This window comes from Bubalus bubalis, chromosome 7 (genome assembly GCF_019923935.1).
Source record: "Bubalus bubalis isolate 160015118507 breed Murrah chromosome 7, NDDB_SH_1, whole genome shotgun sequence".
Taxonomy (NCBI): domain Eukaryota; kingdom Metazoa; phylum Chordata; class Mammalia; order Artiodactyla; family Bovidae; genus Bubalus; species Bubalus bubalis.
Window position 1 is genome coordinate 23,627,558 of NC_059163.1, and position 12,080 is coordinate 23,639,637.

The window sequence follows — 12,080 nt, forward strand, 5'->3', positions numbered from 1 at the left end:
CAAAGCACACCAGGCCTCCCTGTCCATCACCAACTCCCGGAGTTCACTCAAACTCATGTCCATCGAGTCGATGATGCCATCCAGCCATCTCATCCTCTGTCATCCCCTTCTCCTCCTGCCCCCAATCCCTCCCAGAAGCAGGGTCTTTTCCAATGAGTCAACTCTTCGCATGAGGTGGCCAAAATACTGGAGTTTCAGCTTTAGCATCAGTCCTTCCAAAGAACACCCAGGACTGATCTCCTTTAGAATGGACTGGTTGGATCTCCCTGCAGTCCAAGGGATTCGCAAGAGTCTTCTCCAACACCACAGTTCAAAAGCATCAATTCTTCGGCACTCAGCCTTCTTCACAGTCCAACTTTCACATTCATACATGACCACTGGAAAAACCATAGCCTTGACTAGACGGACCTTTGTTGGCAAAGTAATGTCTCTGCTTTTCAATATGCTATCTAGGTTGGTCATAACTTTCCTTCCAAGGAGTAAGTGTCTTTTAATTTCATGGCTGCAGTCACCATCTGCAGTGATTTTGGAGCCCAGAAAAATAGTCTGACACTGTTTCCACTGTTTCCCCACCTATTTCCAATGAAGTGACGGGACCAGATGCCATGATCTTCGTTTTCTGAATGTCGAGCTTTAAGCCAACTTTTTCCCTCTCCTCTTTCACCTCATTAAGAGGCTTTTTCATTCCTCTTCACTTTCTGCCATAAAGGTGGTGTCATCTGCATATCTGAGGTTATTGATATTTCTCCTGGCAATCTTGACTCCAGCTTGTGCTTCCTCCAGCCCAGCGTTTCTCATGATGTACTCTGCATAGAAGTTAAATAAGCAGGGGGACAATAGTAACAGTCTATAACCAGAATAAAAATGTAAACTCTTGACCTTGGGATATTTATGGGAAATAAAATAACTGTCTGGTTCAGATGACTTTGTGAGCTTTTGTAAATGTTCCAAGTGATATCTAATTAAAAATGATGTTTATATAACATTAATACAAGTGCTACGATGCTATGTATCAACTACAACAACTACAGTGTTATGGATCAACTTCTCTGGGCCATAGTACCCAGATATCCAGTCAAACATTATTCAGATATTTCTGTGAAGATGCTTTTGGATGAGATGAACATTTAAAATGGTGACTTTGGGGTCAAGTAGATTACTCCTTGTTATGCATGTGGGCTTCATCCAAGCAGTTGAAGGCCTAAATAGAAGAAAGATGGACCTTTTCATAGAAAGAAGGAATTCTGTCATCAGAATGCCTTTGGACTCAAACTACAGCTCTTTCCTGAATCTCCAGCCTTCCAGCCTCCCTCACCAGATCTGGGATTCTACAGTTACATGTGCCGGGGCTTCCCAGGTGGCACAGTGGTAGAGAATCTGTCTGCCAATGCAGGAGACTCAGGAGATGCAGGTTTGATCCCTGAGTCAGGAAGATACCCTGGAGTAGGAAATATCAGCTCATTCTAGTATTCTTGCCTGGAATAATCCATGGACAGAGGAGCCTGGTGGGCTGCAGTCCATGAGGGTCACAAAAGAGTTGGACATGACTGAGCACACATGCATAATCTCATGTGCCAATTACTTAAACTAAATCTCTCTATATGCACACATATTATTGGTTCTGTTTCTCCGGAGAATCCTGCATAATACACACACCAACACAAAAAGTGATCCATTAACATCTATTTTAGAATTACTTTTATGACTTAATTTTAGACATTCCCACCATATTACCATTTAATATCACATCAGCTTCACAAAGATTAGAAGTCAAAACCAGAAGGCTCTGGAGAACTACTTGGGCTTGTTTATTTATGAAACCAGCTGGGGGAGGCAAGACTTTTTCATCTAATTCCTTTTCATTTCCGTTAAAATCATTTTATTTGTGAAAATCTGTTCAAAAGGCAGGGTTTCCCTGGTAGCTCAGGGGTAAAGAATCCACCTGCCAATGCAAGAGACCTAGGTTCAATCTCTGGGTTGGGAAGATCCCCTAGAGAAGGAAATGGCAACTCATTCCAGCATTCTTGCCTAGGAAATCCCATGGACAGAAGAGCCTGACAGGCTACAGTCCATAGGGTCGCAAACAGCTGGACACAACTTAGTGACTAAACAACAACGACAACAATCCAAAAGGCAGAGGGCTCCTGCACCTTAAAGGATGGACAAAGCAGTTCTATAGTGAGAACATTTTCCTTCCAGCTCCTTAATTAAATATAATAGCAAAAGCAGCTGGAATTATGTGAAAGGACAACTCTGGCACCCAGTAAAGAGCCTTAGATGTGGTTTCTGTTGTCAGGCAAAATGCCCTTGGCTGAATTCTTGTGGACTCGCATTATATTTGAAGTATAAAAAGGAACGAGAAAAAAAAAATCCTAACAGAGAGGAATAACAGCAGAGCTGATTTTCTACAGCAGTTACCTCTGAAAAAGCTGCAGGCACAGTCTATTGAGCATTGTGGCCACAACTCCCAGCTCCAAGGTCTCCATGTCACAGATGGTTTATCAGGAGAAAAATGATAATGGCTGAAAACTGCATGGGTATTTTATTGTTAATGGGGACAAGGAAAGGAACAGACTGATATATCACGAATAATGAAAACATCATTCTCATTGTTATACAGCACAAATTACAGACAAAACAAACTGCTAACTTCAGGTACATTGGCCATTGAAATAAGAAGTTTTACGATTGTAAGGACAAACGAAGGAAAAGACCTGCCTCTTATCCCGACAGCTCCACAGCCATGCTTTCTAAGTCTCCTTGATTAATGTCAGGTGTCATTACCAAGGGAAAAGGAAAGAGGAGGATAACTTGAGAATTTCTCCTAATGCCTCTTGATGTGCACAATCAACCATCTTTGGTTCTTTTTTCTTCCTATAGAAATGCATCAGTTGAGAACACTATGTAATTGGCTGGGTAAGTTATTTGATGCCAAAAGTTATTGATGATGACCATAAAAATGAGATAAGTATGTGCATGTATTTTTGTTATGGGGTATTCAGGACTCACCTTTCTTCAAAACTGATTATATTTTTATAATATAAAATAATTTTTTAATATTTTAATTATTAAATTTTAATAATTTTAAAGGCAGAATCTGTGTCCAGAATTAAGCAGCAGACTGTCCCAGCAACTCTAACAAGCAGTGCATGAGTTCTTAATACCAGGAAGATTGTTTGCCAGCAATTATATGCTTCGATAAGAAATTATTTTCCCTTTCTTTCAAGAAGAATCTATTTGTCTTAATTTAAAGAAATTGAGTCATTCTATCTGTTTAAATGGGCTTTTCTGGTGACTCAGATGGTAAAGAATCTGCCTGAAGTGGAGGGGACCTGGGTTCAACTCCTGGGTCAGGAAGATCCCCTAGAGCAGAGAATGGCTATCCATTCCAGCAAATACTCCTTACATCCTGGGGCAAAGCAGGAGGGAGACAACATCAAGTTCCTTTTCTATACTGTTTGCATTGGGATAAGAGGTTTATTTCAGCTCTTTTGTCTGTTGAGTTCCTGGATACCTTCTGCTTTTATAGAAATTATAACACACACATTGTTAGCATGGTGACTAATGTAATTTTCCCTTTTATAGACTCCACAGATGTTTTATACCATCTTTGTTAATGTACATTTTGATTTATGTCATACTTCATGTTTCAAAGCTAAGGAGGCAACAGCTAAATAAGTTGATGTATCAGTTGTAACTTGGTCATGGTAATTTTGCTCCTAAAGCAGTCTGGACTCTTAAAATATAAACATTCCCATTGCTTCCTCTGGTCTTTATGTAGCATTGGCTGAAATATTGCAAGGAAAGGAATCACAGCAGCGACCAACCTTCAGACTCTCTACCTAAAACTTTAAACTCTTCCCAGTGATCTACAACATAGCATCCTTATATAGGTCCTCAAAGATGTAAAGACCCAGGGAGTGTATTAATAGCATTGTTGTATTTGTCATTGTTCAGTCGCTAAATTGTGTCTGACTCTGTGACCCCATAGGCTATAGCATGCCAGGCTTCCCTGTCCACTATCCCTGGGAGTTTGCTCAAAGTCATGTCCACTGAGTAGATGATGCCATCCAACCATCTCATCTTCTGTTGTCCCCTTCTCCTGTCCTCAACCTTTCCCATTATCAGTGTCTTTTCCAATGAGTCAGCTCTTTGCACTAAGTAGCCAAAGTATTACTAGCACTAGAAAACCCTTTTCCATCCTTGAAACAAATACTTAGCATCAGGAACTTGTTGCATTTAAGGAATGTGTAAGTAGATAGCAATAGATAGTTTCAGAATGTCTCATTCTCAGAGAAATAGCCCCAATTCATTTTCTTTGGAAAAATTTCAACTTTTTAAAACACCTGATGATTTTATTTCAAAATCATATCTATCTAATTGATAGTAACCATCAGTGAAAGATGATGCTGTGAAAGTGCTGCACTCAATATGCCAGCAAATTTGGGAAACTCAGCAGTGGCCACAGGACTGGAAAAGGTCAGTTTTCATTCCAATCCCAAAGAAAGACAATACCAAAGAATGCTCAAACTACCACACAATTGCACTCATCTCACACGCTAGTAAAGTAATGCTCAAAATTCTCCAAGCCAGGCTTCAGCAATATGTGAACCGTGAACTTTCTGATGTTCAAGCTGGTTTTAGAAAAGGCAAAGGAACCAGAGATCAAATTGCCAACATCTGCTGGATCATGGAAAAAGCAAGAGAGTTCCAGAAAAACATCTATTTCTGCTTTATTGACTATGCCAAAGCCTTTGACTGTGTGGATCACAATAAACTGTGGACAATTCTGAAAGAGATGGGAATACCAGACCACCTGATCTGCCTCTTGAGAAATTTGTATGCAGGTCAGGAAGCAACAGTTAGAACTGGACATGGAACAATAGACTGGTTCCACATAGGAAAAGGAGTACGTCAAGGCTGTATATTGTCACCCTGATTATTTAACTTATATGCAGAGAACATCATGAGAAACGCTGGACTGGAAGAAACACAAGCTGGAATCAAGATTGGCGGGGAAATATCAATAACCTCAGATATGCAGATGACACCACCCTTATGGCAGAAAGTGAAGAGGAACTCAAAAGCCTCTTGATGAAAGTGAAAGTGGAGAGTGAAAAAGTTGGCTTAAAGCTCAACATTCAGAAAATGAAGATCATGGCATCTGGTCCCATCACTTCATGGGAAATAGATGGGGAAACAGTGGAAACAGTGTCAGACTTTATTTTTCTGGGCTCCAAAATCACTGCAGATGGTGACTGCAGCCATGAAATTAACAGACGCTTACTCCTTGGAAGGAAAGTTATGACAACCTAGAAAGCATATTGAAAAGCAGAGACATTACTTTGCCAACAAAGGTCCGTCTAGTCAAGGCTATGGTTTTTCCTGCGGTCATGTATGGATGTGAGAGTTGGACTGTGAAGAAGGCTGAGCGCCGAAGAATTTATGCTTTTGAACTGTGGTGTTGGAGAAGACTCTTGAGAGTCCCTTGGACTGCAAGGATATCCAACCAATCCATTCTAAAGGAGATCAGCCCTGGGATTTCTTTGGAAGGAATGATGCTAAAGCTAAAACTCCAGTACTTTGGCCACCTCATGCAAAGAGTTGACTCATTGGAAAAGACTCTGATGCTGGGAGGTATTGGGGGCAGGAGGAGAAGGGGACGACAGAGGATGAGATGGCTGGATGGCATCACTGACTCGATGGACATGAGTCTGAGTGAACTCCGGGAGTTGGTGATAGACAGGGAGGCCTGGCGTGCTGCGATTCATGGGGTCGCAAAGAGTCAGACATGACTGAGCGACTGATCTGATCTGATCTGATCAGAGATTCTCTCAATTTGTAAAGAATCTGTTCTTCACACAGTGCCCAGGAGTTAGCAATACAGATCAGGGGGTGGGGAGCCTTTCTCCTCCTGCATATCCTGGGTCTCCTTACCCTTCTATTTCTTGTAAGTGCTGTGACCATAGGAGACCAGCTCCAGAGTAGCTCAAGGGCATTATTGTCATTTCCAACTTCCTAAACTTCAACAACTCTTTCTAGCTTCAGGGCCAGCCTAGACAGCAATCACAGAAACCACACTTGATCATATAAATAACACAGTTCTTGGTATTCCAAGTAACAGAAAGAAACTTAAGCTTATCTTCTCATTGTCCTCAAAGCAGTCTTACTAATGCCCACCTCTTGCCTTTTTCCCTGCTCCCTTCCCTCTTCCCCTTGGATTCCTTTTCCTTTTTCCTACATATTCTCAGTTGTCTCCTTCCCCTTGATGACCTCAAGCTCTCATTTTCTGTGATGTTTTCCTGAATGATTGCAGCCAACTGTGATTCTTCCCTTTCCAAACTCCTGGACACTTTTATTTTCACTTCTACTCATCTGTGTTCTTAATCATATATGCAGTAATTTATTAGATAAATATTTCCTGAACATCTACTATATAGCAGTGGGGTTTCCAGTCGGCTCAATGATAAAGAATCTGCATGCCAATGCAGGAAACATAGGAGATGTGGGTTTGATCCCTGGGTTGGAAGATCCCCTGGAGGAGGAAATGGCAACCCACTCCAGTACATTTGCCTGGAGAATCCAATGGACAGAGGAGCCTGTCAGGCTACAGTCCATAGGGTCACAAAGAGTCAGACACAACTGAGTGACTACGCACAAACGTGCAGACACGTTCTAGGTCTTATAGATGAAATTGTGAACAAAACAGACAAACTTACCCTGTTCCAATAAACCTCACATGCATTTATAATTCTCCCAGTGATATTATAAAATGTAAGAGTGGCCAAGGAGTATCACATGACCCTTGTATTAGCCCAGATGGAGTGCAGTTCAATTCATAGTTGACTGACGTGTGGGAGACAGGCACTGCAGCAGACCAATGATGTCTGTACTCCTCACACTTCTTGTCCTACTCTTCTTAGAACTCTTTGACTTTGCCTTCTCATCTACCCCTTAGGCTCACTTAATTACACCAACCAAAAATACAATACCTTGTTCTACCTCTTACTGGGGAAAAAAAAGCCAACTGTCTTCAAAATGGAGAATGGATAGCCATTCTCTTGTTTTCACCCACAAAAGTATATGCACCTAAAGTCTCTATACTGGTGTAGCTTGCACATCTAATGGGAACTAAGAGAGAAAGAAGTTTGGTCCTGTGGATGAAGAAGAATGGAATGTGGGATCAGGAATATCTGAGAAGTATCCACATAGAGACATTTCTAGTCTTTCATCCTGAAGTTAAATAAACAGTCTTTGGGTGGAGGCTAGAAGAGCCAGGGGTCATTATTCACTAGTACTTCTAAGTTTAAGGTAGGGCAAAGGACATGCATGGCTGGACAAGGCTGCCACAGGTAACTGGACAAGCTTTGTCCCCCATCAGAGCTGAGATTCTCTCGTATAGATGAATGAGAATTTGTCAAGGGAACATTCTGGAAATAAGCTTTGGATGTTGTTGGTTTTAGTCATATGTTAAAATCATCTGTCATCTGTGTGGACAACTAACACTTGGGGAAAAAATCCACAAAATAAGTAGCTCCTTGGCCTCTGTTGTTGTTGTTCAATTGTTAAGTCATGTCTAACTCTCTTACAACCCCATGGACTGTAGCCCACCAGGCTCTTCTGTCCATGGGACTTCCCAGGCAAGCATACTTGAGTGGGTTTCCATTTCCTTCTCCAGGGGATCTTCCTGACTCAGGGATCAAACCCACATCTCCTGAATTGGTAGGAAGATTCTTTACCATTTAGCCACCTGAGAAACCCTTGGCCTCTGTAGGAAAGTGTTTAAACATTTAATTAAACTGCCAAATGTATTCTAAGATAAAACTACTTTTTTCCCTAAAATAGTTTAATATATAGCTTTACAACATAACAAGGGGTCTTATTAATTTAAATATATATGTATGTATGTATGTGTGTGTGTATATATATATATATATATATATATAGTTTCAAGAGTGATTCAATGAGTCTACAAGAAACCCACTTCCGACCTAAAGACACATATAGAATGAAAATGAGAGGATGGAAAAATACATGCCATGCAAATGCAAGCAAAAGAAAGCTGGAGTAGCAATCCTCATATCAGACAAAATAGATCTTAAAATAAAGAATATTACAAGAGATAAGAAAGGACACTACATAATGATCAAGGGATCAATCCAAGAGGAAAACATAACAATTGTAAATAGCTATGCACCCAACAGGAGAAGGCAATGGCACCCCACTCCAGTACTCTTGCCTGGAAAATCCCATGGACGGAGGAGCCTGGTAGGCTGCAGACCATGGGGTCACGAAGAGTCAGACATGACTGAGCAACTTCACTTTCACTTTTCCCTTTCATGCATTGGAGAAGAAAATGGCAACCCACTCCAGTGTTCTTGCCTGGAGAATCCCAGGGACGGGGGAGCCTGGTGGGCCACCGTCTATGGGGTTGCATAGAGTTGGACACAACTGAAGTGACTTAGCAGCATTCACCCAACACAGGAGCACCTCAATACATAAGACAAACACTAACAGACATAAAAGGAGAAATTGACAATAACACAATAATAGTAGGAGACTTTAATGCCGGAGTCCAGCTCCAGCAGCCAGGGATTCAACCTGAAGGGGTGAGTGGTGTCGGCAAGAAACTGAGGCAGCCTCTCATTTTTCTTGGACTGCCTGTTTATTTCAAGCTTATGATTCTCTTTTATACTTCTACAAAAGCATTAGGTCAGAGGTTTGATATTTTTGTTTCCCATTGACCCAGATTTATTTTTCTCCAAAACTCATTGTTGCCCCTCAAAAGGAGTTCCTTCCTCAGTGATTCTCTTATCTACTTTTACTCATGTGTCCTTGTGAATACACTGTAACTCACGCTAATGTCTGGGCTGCATACCACATTCCTCAGTTTAATTCTTATCTTTCTAAGTCCTGTTTGCCCCTAGTATACTAAGCTCACTATTTCTTAGAAAGGGCTTCTAGCTAATAATATTTATAAAGTCCCTAATTTCTATAAGCTATAGTAGAATATGTTAACATTACAGCAATCCTTAAATCTTTAGCTTCTAACTATTTTAATTATTCCTAAGCCCTAAATTCAGCAAACTCCTTTGCCATAAACACTTTTCTCACAAATGGGCCTCAGATAGCAATCCCTCCCATGGCCTCAAGCTGTGGCCTGTGTGCTCACCCTGGAGCATTTTTTGTAAAAGTCCTTGAACAAATGTTAGTGATTAACTTTATGAATTATTCTTTGAGTACAGCTGCAGAAGGCTTTATGCCTTCTCATGCTCCTCTCAAAAAAAATAAGCACCTTAATATTCTCTTCAGTCAACTCAGCCGAGGAAAGGAAAAAACAAGTCGGAATCACAAAGCCTAACTCCCTCATTCCGGGTCTGTGCTTACGGAACAAAGGGACGGGGTTTAGGGCCGTGCCTCCATTTTGTCAGTAATGCCTAATGCAGCTCCCAACACTTTAATAACACCCTTAAACCAATGGACAGATCATCAAAACAGAAAATTAATAAGGAAACACGAGTCTTAAATGATACATTAGATGAAATGGATCTCATTGATATCTTCAGAACATTCCATCCGCTTGCAGAATACAACTTATTCTCAAGTGCACATGGAACATTCTCCAGGATAGACCACATCTTGGGTCACAAATCAAGCCTCAGTAAATTTAAGAAAATTGAACTCATATCAAACATCTTTTCCAACCACAGTGCTATGAGACTAGATATCAATTACAAGAAAAAAAAACTGTAAGAAACACAAACACATGGAGATGAAAAACATGTTTCTAAATAACCAACAAGTTACTGAAGAAATAAAAAAATTTCTAGAAACAAATGGCAATGAAAGCAACTCAAAACCTATGGGATTCAGCAAAAGCAGTTATGAGGGAAGTTTATAGCAATACAATCCTACCTCAAGAAACAAGAAAAACATCAAATAGACAACCTAATTTTACACCTAAAACAATTGGAAAAAGAAGAACAACAACAACAACAACAAAACCCATAATTAGTAGAGGGAAATAAATTGTAAAGATCTGAGCAGAATAAATGAAAAACAAATGAAAGAAACAATGATAAAGATTAATAAAACTAAAAGCTGGCTCTTTAAGAAGATAAACAAAATTGACAAATCTTTATACAGATTCATCAAGAAAAAAAGAGCGAATAATCAAATCCACAAAATTAGAAATGAAAAAGGAACAGTTACAACAGACAATGTGGACATACAAAGGATTATAAGAGACTATTATGAACAACTATATGGCAATAAAATGAATAACCTGGAAGAAATGGACTGATTCTTAGAAAAGTTCAATCTTCCAAGACTCAACCAGGAAGAAATAGAAATTATGACCAACCCAATTACAAGCACTGAAATTGAAGCTGTGATCAAAAACCTCCCAAAAAACAAAAGCCCAGGACCAGACTGCTTCACAGGAGAATTCTATCAAACACTTAGAGAAGAGCTAATGCCTATCCTTCTAAAACTCTTTCAAAAAATTTCAGAGGGAGGAACACTTCCAAACTCATTCTATGAGGCCACCATCGCCCTGATACCAAAACCAGACAAAGACAACACACAAAAAAGAAAACTATAGGCCAATATCACTGATGAACAGTGATGAACATAGATGCAAAAATCCTCAAAAATATTTTAGCAAACAGAATGCAGCAACACATCAAAAAGCTCATACACCATGATCAAGTTGGGTTTATTCCAGGAATGCAAGGATTCTTCAATATATGTAAATCAATCAATGTGATATACCAACAAATTGAAAGATAAAAATCATATGATAATCTCAATAGATGCAGTAAAAGCCTTTGACAAAATTCAGCACCCATTTATGATCAAAACTCTTCAAAAAATGGGCATAGAAGGAACTTACCTCAACATAGTAAAGGCCATATATGGTAAGCCTACAGCAAACATTATTTTCAATGGTGAAAAGTTGAAAGCATTCCCCCTAAGATAAGGAACACGACAGGGTGTTCACTTTCACCACTATTATTCAACATAGTTTTGGAAGTCCTAGCTACAGCAATCAGAGAAGAAAAAGAAATAAAAGGAATTGATCAGAAAAAAAGAAGCAGAGCCCTCACGGTTTGAAGATGACATGATACTGTATATAGAAAACCCTAAAGATAGTATCAGAAAATTACTAGAGCTAATCAGTGAGTTTAGCAAAGTTGCAGGATACAAAATAAATACACAGAAATCACTTGCATTTCTATATACTAACAATGAAAAATCAGAAAGAGAAATTAAGGAATCAGTCACATTCGCCATTGCAACAAAAATAATTAAATATCCAGGAATAAACTTACCTAAGGAGACAAAAGAACTGTACACAGAAAATTATAAGACACTGATGAAAGAAATCAAAGATGGCATAAACAGATGGAGAAATATTCTATGTTCCTGGGTAGGAAGAATCAATATTGTGAAAATGACTATACTACCAAATGCAGTCTACAGATTTAATATGATCCCTATCAAATTACCAATGGCATTTTTCAAAGAACTAGAACAAAAAAATTCACAATTCATATGGAAACACAAAAGACCCCGAATAGCCAAAGCAGTCTTGAGAAAGAAGAATGGAGCTAGACTTCATCTCCTGACTTCACCTTCCTGACTTCAAATTATACTACAAATCTACAGTCATCAAGACAGTATGGCACTGGCACAAAAACAGAAATATAGACCAATGGAACAAGATAGAAAGCCCAGAAATAAACCCATGCACCTATGGGTACCTTATTTTTGACAAAGGAGGCAAGAATATACAATGGGGCAAAGACAACCTCTTCAATAAATGGTTCTGGGAAAATTGGACAGCCATATGTAAAAGAATGAAATTGGAACACTTCCTAACACCACACACAAAGACAAACTCAAAATGGATTAAAGACCTAAGTGTAAGACCAGAAACTATAAAACTCTTAGAGGAAAACATAGGCTGAACACTTGATGACATAAATCAAAGCAAGAGCCTCTATGACTGACCTCCTAGATTAAAGGAAATAAAACAAAAGTAAACAAGTGGGACCTGATTAAACTTAAAAGCTTTT

The 12,080-nt window shown here is 39.5% G+C and overlaps 1 long non-coding RNA gene across 2 annotated transcripts in view; it reads right to left on the reverse strand.

Moving 5' to 3' along the window:
- LOC123334399 overlaps positions 1-12,080 on the reverse strand; it is a 74,506-nt gene that overhangs the window by 14,126 nt on the left and 48,300 nt on the right. For both annotated transcript variants that reach the window (XR_006552167.2, XR_006552168.2), the window contains exon 5: positions 2,419-2,529. This is a non-coding gene — a long non-coding RNA (uncharacterized LOC123334399). The remainder of the gene's footprint in view (positions 1-2,418; positions 2,530-12,080) is intronic.